This window comes from Halyomorpha halys, unplaced genomic scaffold (assembly GCF_000696795.3).
Source record: "Halyomorpha halys isolate HHAL.00 unplaced genomic scaffold, Hhal_1.1 Scaffold110.1, whole genome shotgun sequence".
NCBI classification, from domain to species: domain Eukaryota; kingdom Metazoa; phylum Arthropoda; class Insecta; order Hemiptera; family Pentatomidae; genus Halyomorpha; species Halyomorpha halys.
This window is the reverse complement of record NW_027112640.1, coordinates 1,366,094-1,379,795: the sequence shown is the minus strand read 5'-3', so window position 1 is coordinate 1,379,795 and position 13,702 is coordinate 1,366,094. Positions and strand designations below refer to the sequence as shown.

At 29.6% G+C, this 13,702-nt stretch overlaps 1 protein-coding gene across 1 annotated transcript in view; it reads right to left on the bottom strand.

Moving 5' to 3' along the window:
* Nucleotides 1-70, bottom strand: part of twin (CCR4-NOT transcription complex subunit 6-like twin) — a 186,848-nt gene extending 186,778 nt beyond the window's left edge. The window contains exon 1 of the mRNA XM_014416009.2: nt 51-70. The gene's annotated coding sequence lies outside the window, so the exon portion shown is untranslated. The remainder of the gene's footprint in view (nt 1-50) is intronic.
* Between the last annotated feature and the right edge of the window lie 13,632 nt (nt 71-13,702).

Genomic DNA, 13,702 nt, shown 5'->3' with positions numbered 1-13,702 from the left:
ATATAATAACATAGACAAGACAATTATGAATATTATAAATAAATGAATACCTCAGCTATAGACGAGTTTGAACCACCTGATATAATTTCATACCTGAAACATAAAAAAAAAATTAATAAATTTTCATACATAATCTTAAATTATTTATAGAGTTGAATGATAGTCACTGAAAATTCTAAAGCTAAAAATAATTCTATTAAAGTAGATTCATAAAATTTAAAAAGCTTTTTACTCCGTACAACAATTGGATTAGCATGATAAAATACGAAGATTAAAGAGGTTTTTAAAAAGCATTAAGTTGACCCTAGTTAAACTGCTAGCTAGTGGAATAGCTGAAGATAAATGCAGACTCGAGTTTTACTCCTATAATTTCTCACTAACCTAATTAAGAAAAAGATTGATGGTGCTATCATACTTTCTGGATTGCCTGTTAAAGCTGCTATCAGTCGTTGCTATATTTCGGTGAGAAAATATTAGTAGCTACCGAGGCTATTTTAAATTCAGGAATTGTTAAAATTTATGAATTAGTTAATATCTCCTTTGATAAGGAAAGTATTACAAATTTTAAAGTATTCCATTTATTAAAAAAAAAAAAAAAAAAAGGAAAGGAAAAGCTGCTACAGAAATATAGTCCCTTTTTTTTATGAGAGCGGGTAATTTATTATAAAAATAGAGAGATGGAATAGGCGGAATACTCATTAAATTTGTTTCATATAATTTAAGGTATCGGGAAAAGGATATAAAAAAGAAAGAAGATAAATTAACAAAAAAAAAATCATAAAAAAATAACATAACATAATTTCCCTTCAATAGACGGATATTAGAGTACAAATAAGTACTACAGAGAGCAAATTTAATTGACATCACCTATCTGAAATATCGAAAAATCTCAAAAAATTATCAATTTTTTTTGCAACTGGTATCATTAACGTAATGTTTCAGGACCTGATAGCTCAGCTAGGTCCCAGAGTGCATGGTTCTGAAGGTTGTGGGTTCGATTCCCAGAGTGGTTAGTGAACATTTTTTTTCTGAACGTCTCCGAGAAATGAATCTTGACATTTCCACTCTATAGCTGTACAGGCCCTAATTATAAAGAATTTGAGAAAAAAATTGAAAAGTAATGTTGAATCCTATGTTTATAAAAAATAGGCAGTTGTTGACAAAATTGCAGACTTCATACATTATGTATGTGATAGGTAAATTTGTTTGTTTTTTTAAATCACATTTTTCAGAATGCTTATACGTCAGATTAATTTTAAAGCAAGCTATATATACTTTTATAAATAACTAAAAATAAAAAAAAAAAGTATAAGCATATTTTTTTTTTAGAACCTAGGACATTTGGTATATATCGCTGCTCCGGAAGTATAATGGCGCTTTATTTTTTTGGGAATTTGACTTTATTACTATTATTCAATAGTTATACTTTATACGTTATGCTTCCGGAGCAGCGACATGTAAAATTTATACAAACCATGTATATATTACTGTGTATAATTATGACCTATTAGTTTAGACTGCCATTGGCCTGAAAGATAACCAATTACACTAAACTATACATAGGTTTCTTCATTTCTTACTTCTATTCCATATATTCTGAAATAAAAATCGAGTGATTTCTTCAATATTTCTCAACATGTGAGTCTCATTTTTTTTTCTGTTTTTAAAGATTATCTGAGATGAACAAAGTTGAAAGGTTTGATCTGGACGAGGTGAGGGAATGACTTTTCGACGTTGAAAACTTTTTCCGAAGCTTGAGTTATTTAATCAAATTATAAAATGACATCGAATGTAGAATAAGTTTGCGAGTTCATGTGATTTTTTTTTTTTGTTTGAACTTTCTGGGAAAACGAACCTTATGATGTCAACCAATAACGTAAGTAGTTGAAAAATAATACACCTACGAGAAGATCATATATTTTGTAACTAGAAACCGTTGGATAAAAGACTTGGTTATCAAATATTAAATTACAGAGAAGCAAGGAAAAAAGATTTATCTCTGCCTCCTGTGAGTAGATGGATAAAAAAAAAAGGTCGGATGACTCAATATTTTATAAAGTAAGACAAATAAGACTTCAATAGCAGACCCTTCCGAGGTAATAGACATCCGGGGGAGCTGTCAGGCAGAGAGCCCGTACATAAAGATTGGAAGATAGTTAATTTGACATCCCACGTCGGGAGGGTAGATTGGAACCCGAGCAGACCTGGCAGGGCGGAATAAAGAGGCTATGCCCTAAAAATATGGCACATGGCCGATAATTGGAAGAGTTCAAAGACAGAAGACAGGAGAGCGCTCTATTGGAGGAAGGAGTCAATTTGTTACCTGCCCTATGTTTGGCAGGTGTCGGCTACTGCCAGCACCGACAATGGGATCGCCCCCTTAGTACTGGCCCTCTCCTAATGATCTGTCTGCAGCCCCTATCTCCAAGCTGCATTCCAGTCAGAAGAAACCCCTACCGAAATTATTGCACTATAAAACGATCTAGGAAATTAAAAAAAGGATAGTAAAGAATTAGAAAAAAAAATTGAAAGTTCAAAAAAACACAATCAAGTATAAGCGATGTGATTACTTATTCTTTAAGACATTTCGTATAGTTACTATTATTGTCATATTAGTTCATCTCCCTCCTTTATTTTACGTATTCGAAGTTAAAACCGTAAACAGTTACTTCCCTCCATTTTGTTTACTTTAGATATTCTACCAGTTTCATACTGACCTCAGCAAAAACATGTGGGTGGTCCTGATTTGTTCTTTATTCTTTTTTAATTTATTATTATTATTAATCTTATTGTATTTATTATCTCTCGACTTATATGTAATCTTAACTCACTTCTTTATTTTCCGTTTTTTAGTGGGTCAAATTTTGTTTTCTCATTTCTACTTAACTATTTTACGAGTTATTACTGTTCTGTTTCTCCTACTGTTCATTTTAACCTAACAGTTTGTGTAATTTTTTATATTATGATCATTGTATATTATATATTTATATTTTATTTACTCTTTTCTTTTATTTGTATATTATTTTGTTTTCACTTATATTTATATAATTTTAACCCTACCTTAATTCACTTTTTGTATTTTATCCTATTATGTCAAAATATTTTTAGTTGTTTTTTGCATCTTTTTAGCCCTGATGAAGCTCTACAAAACAGGGCGAAACCTCAGCAAATAAAAAGTTGTTAACTATTTTTATTTTGCTGTGACGGTTTCAAACCTGTTAACGTTCCGTCGTCAATTGGTCACAAGCAAAATAAAAATTTAAAAAAAAATCCATTTCCTTTTCTTGAAAATGTTAAGAGAATACTAGAAAACACAAAATCATTTCCCTAAAGTCCATGAACGCTAATTTATTCGCATATAAGACTATACTCTGGAACTACGGACTTGAACTTTGGGAAACAGCTAACATCAAACGAATCCAGTCTTTTCAATCCTTAGAACTGTAGTCAATGCACCCTATTACATTTCCAACCAAACACTACACCATGACCTTCGTATCCCTTTTGTCCTTGACTTCATACCAACCCAATTCTCTAAAATCCATATAAATCATTTTAATCATTCCAATCCTTATTCAGTTCCACTCATCCCTAAAATCCACCTGAAAGGTTGAAACATCAGTAGCCTAGAGACGTATTGTAAAATAAAAATGTACATTTGGTGTTCTGTCAGTGGTCAGATTCTTCACTCAAGTTGAGTGTTAGAGGCTTTAGCGCACTTGCTCAGCCTCCACTGGCTCATTACCAGTGACCGATTTACGATTCACCTGCCCATTGTTATTGAGTTTTAGAATTGTTGTTTGGATTTTCAGTCGAGGTGAATCAGAAAAACATCTGCCAAGTCTATATACATAGCTTCCTCACCATTTATATATGTATATATTTAATTTCCATGACTCTTTCTATCTTAAACTTATAGCCAAGAGCCTGTGGTTTTAATGTTCGTGAGTTGGTAACAAGTGATAAACAAGAACAACCAACTTTGTAAATCCTTCTATAATTTCTATAAAATATTGGATATATGACCCCCTATATTTCAAGATTCATAATGTCTCTTTGAAGAACAAAATCATTAGGACGAGACATCTTTTAATTGAGTCTTTCATTTCATTCATATAAATTAAATTGGTCTCCTTATTTTTTATTTTATATATATAAATTACAATACTTTGTCCGATGATATTAAAAATACTAATTTCATATAATATAAATAAGGATAAACTAATATTATACAATATGTTAATATAAAAAAGTACTGATATCATAAATACAATCTAATACACATTAAAATTAACATTGCCCCTTCCTCTCTTTACACATTGGGGTAGAGAAGCCCCCCTCGGAGGGTTGGCCATGGAGGGGTACCCTGTAATCCACACTTATCTAAACGGCAGTTGGTTAGTTATCAGTAGCGGCTTATCTGTTATTGCCAGGGTATAGGCACCTTATTGTGCCATCAGTAATTATACTAGAAGCCTTGGTATTTCCTATGCGGAGTCGTAGAGCCGATGAGGGTGGCTTTCAATTTGAATAAATAGCTCGTAGGGAGAGTGTTATAGCAGGGACTTAGGTGCTAAGATATCACGGCTTAGGAAAGTCCCTCTGAGGATGCTTAAGCCAAAGTACGAAGGGATCGGATGGCCCGACTGCTCATTTGAAATTTCAAAATAGTTTCTGATATCTGCTAGAATTTTCTGGATCGAATTAAAGGATTTCGAGCTTCAGTCATTAATGAACAATTATTTTTTAGTAACATTTCGAGATATTGTTCTCATATTCATGCCCTACAATAAGATTTAAAAAAAATATATTCTTAACTAATTATTAATAATTAAATGTACAGTACAGAACACAAACTGAGATTAATGCATAGAAATATTACCAAAAATATTTTGGTAACTGATGAATTTACTATATATATAATAATATATAATATATACTCTTAGAGCAACGGTTCAAAAATAATAAAAACTCTTTTAAAAAAAGCTATATACTGACCGTGATAGTGACGATAAGTTTATCATTCATGCGCAGATAATTGATTGTAATAGCAACTATCAAGCAAATTCTGAGAAAATCGAGGACATCATTTAAAGTGAAATCAAACTATTTGTTTGTACAAAAACCAATGTTTTGCTAATATTGTTTTGTACTGCTTTAAATTTTAATAAAAATAGACATAACGGCTTTTGATTTGGAAAGACTCGCACGATGGTGCTAAAGGACCAGAATCAATAAACGAAAAAAAAAATCAGTAATTGCAAGACTATTTTCATTTAGATTTTTTTTTTAATAATTTGTTTATTGTTGTTTACAAATGTATACACATATATACAACAAGTAAATTTGCTGTAGGTGACATAGTGACATGATACAAGCATGTGGAGAATCTACCCACTGATAGAACTCCAATAACATTTCTAGAGGAGAAGATCTCGAGGCCATCTTGTTTACAGACGGCTAGGAGGATTATTAGGTAATGAAGTAGAAACCAGGTTAGAAACAAGTGGATTTGGGAGGTTGAGAAGTTTGTTATGGAAAGAACGGTATCTGGTCCAAATCGACAACATATGAAATATTGGGGTCCTGATGGATGACTTGATTTGTGACAAAGTAAGGAGCACTAAGGATTCATTTAGATAAAAAAAAAAAATGTAATCTGTTCCAAACAGACATCTATCCCTTTGAGCTCTTTGACACCCTAGAAGAGTTCGCTATCTCCTAATAATTGAGACAAGAGCAACACAAGTATCATCTATGAGTGTTAGATATCTCTTTGTCACTAGAGACTTCTTTGTTAATTAATAGCATCACTTTAGGCTCGTATAACCAAAATATATAAACAAAGCTACTCGTTCAAAAAGACTTAATGAAACTCAGAATCACATTAAACGATTAACCGAACAATTAAACATCAATATAATTATATATCACAATAATATATGAACAGAAATATGTAAATGGACATAATCAAACTATGTAAATTAAAAAATAAGGATAACATAAAATTTTGAACTAATACTTAAATATATTGGACGATTTCTTGCTAAATATACGTTTTAGAATAACATTTAACATATTCTGAACCGGAACACAAACGTGGGCAAGCATGCATGCACAAAAATCGAATGAAAAATATTTATATATTTTTTCAAGTAAGAAAACAAAATTTTTTTAAAAAAATCTTTTTTTACTTTAATTTTTTTTAAGGGAAATTGGATTAAGAATCATTAGTAAACTCTAAAAATATTTAAAGGTAATTCTTTTAAGTAATAATTGAGTAGAGACTCATTACTTAATTTTATTATGAATATAAATTAATTACCTGTCTATAGCAACCCAACTCGTAAAAAAAAAACTTTTAAATTTATTATTATTTTATTTTTTAGTTGATTAATTATTTTATTTAATAGCAAAAAGCAATATGGTAATCAATGCCATGTATACATTTACATAAAATATGTTAATCACTAATTGTGAGAAAAAAGATAAATATAAAAAAGAAAAGAAAAACATTTAAAAAAATAAAATAGAAAAAAAATAAAGAAGTAAATAAAGTAATATTTAGCTAGCCTTATTTTTAAAATTAGAACAGTTACTTATCTGCTTTTCACCATCCTTTCCATTATCGTAACGATTATTAAACAAATTATAATTGCCACGAATTTAATTATAATTGGTGCGGATCAGTACACCATACCAAAGCTATGACTATGGAATAACTAGGCCTTACCAAAGCCAACAACCAACGGGCGTTGATGACCAGGCTGTTAAACGCCCTTTCAAAACTAATAAACAAACAAGAAGTAAATAAATTGATTAAAAATCAATTGAAAAATTCATTTGAAGGGTCTTAGCGAGAATATAAAAGAAAAAAATCATATAATATCTACTGATGTTATTTACAATGATTTTATTACTTTAATAAACACACCATCATATATTATGATTGATCTGATAAATATATGATCAGATAATCATACAAATATAAAAAGGAACCATTAATGAAGCTCAAAACAGAAAACAAAAGGCTTCCTAAGTCCACTGAAGAGCTTATTTTGAAAGGAACACATTGATCAATGGAAAATTCTACAGTGATGCGGAAAAAATAATCAGAATACAATTTGAAATATTAACCTTCCAAGAGAAAGGTATATGTTTGTTCAGTCGTGAATGAAAATGATCAGAGGGTTCCATTCAGTTCTTCTAAATGGAATTGAAAAGGTAAAAAATAACTGTTCTTGAGATTAGTGGGACGTGACCTTCCGTAATTGACCTCTTCTCCCCATCATTTTTAATAAAATGTTTTAATTTACACTTTAGTTAAAAATTAACAAAAAATAAAATTGAAAATAATATAATTAGGGGCGCATTGATCATTAAAAAATATCTTTGAATGAGAACTGAATTACTGTAATTCATTAGATCGTTTTCATGACACGTGTTCCTCATTCTTTTCCATTCATGGGTGTTCCCAGCATACTACACTTTCTATTTTATTCAATAAGGGTTTCTTTGGGATAAAAATCTATTCTAGGTCAGAAAACTCGTTTTATAAAAGTTTGTTGCTTGTAGATAGATAGAAATTTTTCGACCACATATATACAATTACAAGAATAAATCATAAACAGAACACGTTTCAAATATAATAAGGTGTAGATAGTTGACCGTAGATTAATGATTGGAGAATTAGTTTTGTTTATTTATGTTGTTCTTTGCTGACCGCACCCCCCGACAAACTTTAATTCAAATATAATACATTATTCGACAGATGAACTATAACCTACTCGTATTACAGTTTTACTCATATTGAGAGCGAACTAATGGAAATATCATTAATTTTTACTTAAAACAATGAGAAAAACAGTCAACATTTTAATAATAAAATATTTTATATTGAAAACACACATTTTATATTAAAAACAGTTTTATATTGCTCGAAAACACCTCAAGCTAAAAAAAGTTAATATTGGTTTTTTTTTTTTAGGAAAATCTATGTTTTCTGGTATTTGTTGGCGCTATGAAAACAGTGTTTCCTATCCCGTGGATAGTCCGTCGGACCCGATCGATTCCACCCAACAACGAAGGCTACAAACATTTAAAAATAAGATTTCTATCGATAAGGACTCCACAAGACAAAAAAAAAAGAGGAGAAGACGCCTGTTCATCAATCTCCATTAAATGAATTCCAACTGGGTGAATGCCAAGTAATCCGATATCCATTTTGTTCCTTATGGCCTCGGGAGGGGGGCACCCGCCCCCTCAGAGATAAGAGAATCCATAATTATGAAAAAAAAGGAAAGAAATTTATCTTGATTAAAACATTCCTCCTTAGGTAAGAGATATTTTATTGAATCAAGGCACCAAACCGTGTCGCCTTCGGGCGCCATAATTCCTTATGAAGTAGAACCGACTCAGGGATAAAAACTTGACTCGGCTTGGTATAACTCTTCCTTCAATTTATTGAGAGCCCCCTTTTGAAACATTAGTTGTTGGCTCAATTTAGAAATGGACTTATATATACGTTCAATTTATCTCTATTGTTTACGACCCCGAAGAAACGGTTTACATCTCCTTATTTATAGCGGAGTGAGAATCTATCTTTTTTTTTTTTCTGTATATCATATAATTTATATTTCAGGTCAACTGACCGAAAATATTATATGGGATATTGGGAAAAATCCTTCTTAAATGTAACTATGGGAGCACATCGGGATACGGATGTTGAAAACCTTCACAATTTACTGTGTTAATAATGATTTCTATACATTGAGAGTAAACAGGAGACAACAAATATAATTATTTTATTTTTGAAAGATTTTAAAACAAAATCACTCAAGCTGCAGTAGATAACTGGCCGTTCAATCCTGGGGCCATATCATAAAAGTTAATATTACCTTTAAGGCATAATTTGTCAATTTACCCATTTTATGTGATTAGTAACTTAGGTACCTAATCACCAGGCTAGAGACCTAAGATGAATCACACATCCAACGTTAATAAGTTTTAAAAATAAATTAACAAAATAGTTATTTCTTATCATACTAAATCAATTCAAATTCAGCATTTTATTATTGACAGAACATTATTTCAATTAATTATTTTATCATATGGAATACTATAAAACAACACAAGTGCTAAAGAATTCAGCTAAGCAGTGTTATGACAGTTTTAATAATCCAACTAAGTTGCTTATGATTCTTGACAGTTTCAGCATTTTTAATTTAAATGCTTGATATCAAGTTTAAAATGCGGAAAGTTTATCATTAGTTAATTTAGTTTTTAAGCCTTTACTTACTTTAAGTAAATGAAGTTTGAAATATTGATAACAAATATTCGCTCACAGATTTTTTTTTCTGGTACTAATTAAATAAAATCAATTACTATTTCATGATAGTAAATTTAAACTTTTAAGTTTATTTTTATAATAAATCAAACATTTTTTTTAATAATTCAATTAGAAATACAATCACGACGTTTACTATCATCCGTACTTAAGCGAATAAAATTAGGTAAACTAGTTTAATTATTAATGAACCATTAATACAAAAACATTATTTCTATAAGTGTTAGCTTGGGGTTTTATTGCAACGAATTTTTGCCCTATTTCGGTTTCAATCTCAATATATTTCTGATAAGCTATTTACATTTTCTGTCAGTAATTTTTTTCATCAAATTATTTTAGAATATATTTTCGATTACCATTAAATGTCGTAAATATAAAATATTTTCTTTTAAATATAGAATATTTTATTTATATATAAATAATAAAAAGGATAAATAACATAATTAATAAGGATTTCCAGTTAAAGTATACCACTTTTACTAAAAAAGTGCATTATATACGTTAATGTTTTTTCTTGGAAACCACACATAGTAAACGTTTTAAAGAGATTAAGAGAATACTCATATACAATTTATTACCTTCAATTTGTATTAAACAGAGAAACTTTAATAATAGTGTACAAAGCATTATAACAATAACGCACCAATATAATAAAACAGAAAATCGTCGTTACCTCCTAAACTATTTTATTTTTATAGAATTTATTTTAAAATTTATAGATAACAAATTATTTAGAAAATAAATAATATATCTAAAAAATGTTAGAAACAAAATTAAATTTATCGAACCACCATATATATAACAATAAATTTAGTAAACGTACAATAAACTATATCAATCGCTAATCAGAAGACTAATAAATAAATCAACCACAAAAAAAATATATATTTAACTGGGTATTTTCTTACTTCTATGATTACCAATAATTGATTTTGATTCACCAAATGAACATATCTGACTGTGTTTTTTCTTAACTACACATAATTTATTTATTATATTACAAATTTAATTAGCAATGTATGTGTTTTCTTGGTAATAGATATTATGGGACCCTTATTTTAACCATATTCTGTGTCATCTTGTTTTATTCTCATTGTTATATTAATTCACTAATTTTAAATTTGCAGCTTTATTATTCACTTTAAAATCCTTTTAGTTATTTTTGTTATTATTATTATTTTATTTTTATTTAGTAGTTTTTAATTAAATTACTAATTATATCACTTGAGATCAATTCATAATGTATTTATCTACCTTGAAAATTGTATAGCCTCCACAACGCCCTAATAGTCTAAACTGTAATAATTATATTTCACTTACGTCTATCATTTTTATGTGTTCTTTTGGCACCGATAGATGTCATCTGGTCGGACCATAGGATGTTATTTTTAAATGAATAAAATAAATAAAGATACAACACTAGGGCTAAAGAAACAACAAGTTAATCTGTATTTCTTGTTTTAATTGAATGTTGTATACTCAGCGAGACCAATGATGGAAAATAAATGAGACATTCGAGATTGTTGGAGAAAAGCTATACATTTATAAAGAGTTATTATCATATAGCCAGGGAAGTGGGCAGTAGGTACCTGTTTGCTCAGGCGATTGGACTGCCTTCATTACAGCTCTTGCTTAATTCAAAGGGGAAGGACCTGTATTCCTAGTCGTTATGTCCTCCCCGAGTCTCCTCTATCCACTTCTTGAATTATGGCTCTGTTTAAAATTCGATAGGGCTCGGACCATGAAAGCCATTCCGTATTGATCCCTACATTAAACATTACTGTGTCTCTGTCGCCGTTTCTCAAAATAAATAACTGATTTCTTTAAAAAAAAAAAATCCACTTAAAAAAATAGTAGGTATGTTATTTTAGAGCAAGAAGTTATAACTTTGCAATAAGATTCAGCTAGCGAAATAACTTTTGTATGATTTCATATTTTCGTTGAAACAGATAGATAATTATTTCTGCTACATATAGCCGTGAGTCAACCTTGTGGGTTCGAAAGCTCTCTGGAACCCATCCAACTTCTATAAATTGGGTACCTTTAATTTAAGGAAAACTGTGGCGGTTAAGTGTGATAATGAATCACCTCCATGCACTACTATTGTTGAAGAAACAGTACTGCCTTACAAAGTACTGAACCCCTGACCCTTCTTAGGATACAATGGTACTAGAATTGTTTTTATTTTTCTGTCTACTTTATTCCGATGTATATCACTACAATCAATCGATTTTTACTTTCCATTCAGGCCTTCATTTTAATTTGTTTTTTTTTTTTATCATTTTAATGTTTTTATTTTAAATATGCTAAGAACATGTTTACTTTAAAATTGACTTGTTTGTTTGATTGGGGAAGATGGTCGGGGAGGGGAAGGGGTAGAGTGCGGTCAGCAAAGAAAAACCCAAATAAACAAAAAAAAAATTAATTCATGCCGACGTTTCGACCTAAATTTCAAGTCTTAATCAGGGATTCAAGCGAGGAAAGTTGGCTAAATCCAGTTTTAGCCAGACCTGAAACGAAGGTCGAAACGTCGGAATAAATTAATATATTTTTGTTTATTAGTGTTTTTCTTTGCTGACCGCACTCCCTCCCCCCGGACAATCTTCCCCAATTAGTACCGATCAAGACCTACTTGATATTAAAAACTTTTTATTATATACAATAATTCAATTTTCAAAAATGAAGCTTTCGGTTTTAACGATGAAGTTGCTGTAGTCATCCTAGCCATACCCATATCCTAAATTACTAATTTCAATTAGGTTTGACTTTTAGTTATAACTTAGAAAAAAATATGTGTAATATCGATTCTATAAAGTGGAATTTCTAGTTGGTCGATTTTAACGAAAAAGTTGTAATTTCGGCAAAAACGAGCTCTTAATATATCTGTTTTTTAAATGAATCTTTTGAGATTTTATTATAAAAATGTGAAAAAAGCACCGAATAATTTAAATTGCCATGTTTTGCCCTGTCAGTTTCGCTACGCGGATTTTCGTCTCGGAGAGCTTAAATTTGACCAAGCTCGGAGTAACTGGGGCAGATCATTAACGAGTACTTAACAACTTACAAGTTAGTGGTGCCCTTAACTTTACGCTCCTGATGGCCTCGAGGAATGCCTTGGCTAAAATAAAACTGTAGATCCTAAATGATCAAACTTTTTTATTTTTTCAAGTCACAACTCATATAAATAATTTGTAATTCATCAGTATTTTTCATAAAGAGTTGTTGTTTCGATTTTATTAATTATTATAATCATATTACTTCAAAAATCTCCATTCAGCCAGTATCATTTTCTCTATAATTTATTTTCATAGAAGGTATACTTTTTGATATTGAAATGCATTAATTCAGTGATGGGTTTAATCTTTATTTGGAACAATCTTCACAGCCATCACATATCAACATACAAGATAATAATTTAACTTAAAATAGTATTGCGAGACACAATAACTAAACTCATGTAATATCATCGGTAAAAAGCAAATATTTTCAAACATAAAATTTTTCCTTCTTAGCTTCTACGCATTTTAAGTTGGTTTTATATTTTTATGGCAACGCCAAAAATATATAATTGAATGAGTAACATCACTAAATAAATATATGAAATGATTAATAGATTAATCGAAATTATAAATTAAAAAATACTTCATATTTTCAACCATCATTCAATGACATTTTCAGAAATTCCCAGATATGCCACATTGGCTTTAAAACAGTTGTGAAGTTTAGATCGAAATATTGCCCCAGAACAAATACAAACTTAATTTTTGTAAAATTAGCATTCTTAATAAGTAATAAATTTATGGACAGGTAATAAAATAAATCAATAAGTAATCTAAAAACGAGTTTTTTTTTGTTAATTTAAATCTCTACCCGATTTTACATCCTGATTGATATTTTTACACTAATTATATATTTTAAGATATTTACGGATTACATAACATTTTTACTTACGAAGTGAAAGTAGTTATATATGTTATGACAAGCAAAATAGTCAAACTGGTAGAGCCTGTTGTCTTATAGAAGATTCGATTGAAATTAAAAAAATGTTCTCTGCATAGAAAAAATCAATTATTTAAAAGAAAAAAAATCAAAATTTTTTTTTTTGTTATGTTACCAAAAGCTTCATCATAAATGGTTTTGAAGTTTTCATATAAAATAACAACGACAAAACGCCATTTTCTAAAAGAGGTATAGAGTAATAAGTTGTAAATTATCACACCATCGTTTGATATTTAAATTAATTATTTATTATATCAATAAACAATAAATATCTAAAACTGATGGCTGTATCTATGCTAATATTGGTCAGATTATGATTGTATTGTTATGTTTTTAACGCTGATATGTACATATTTT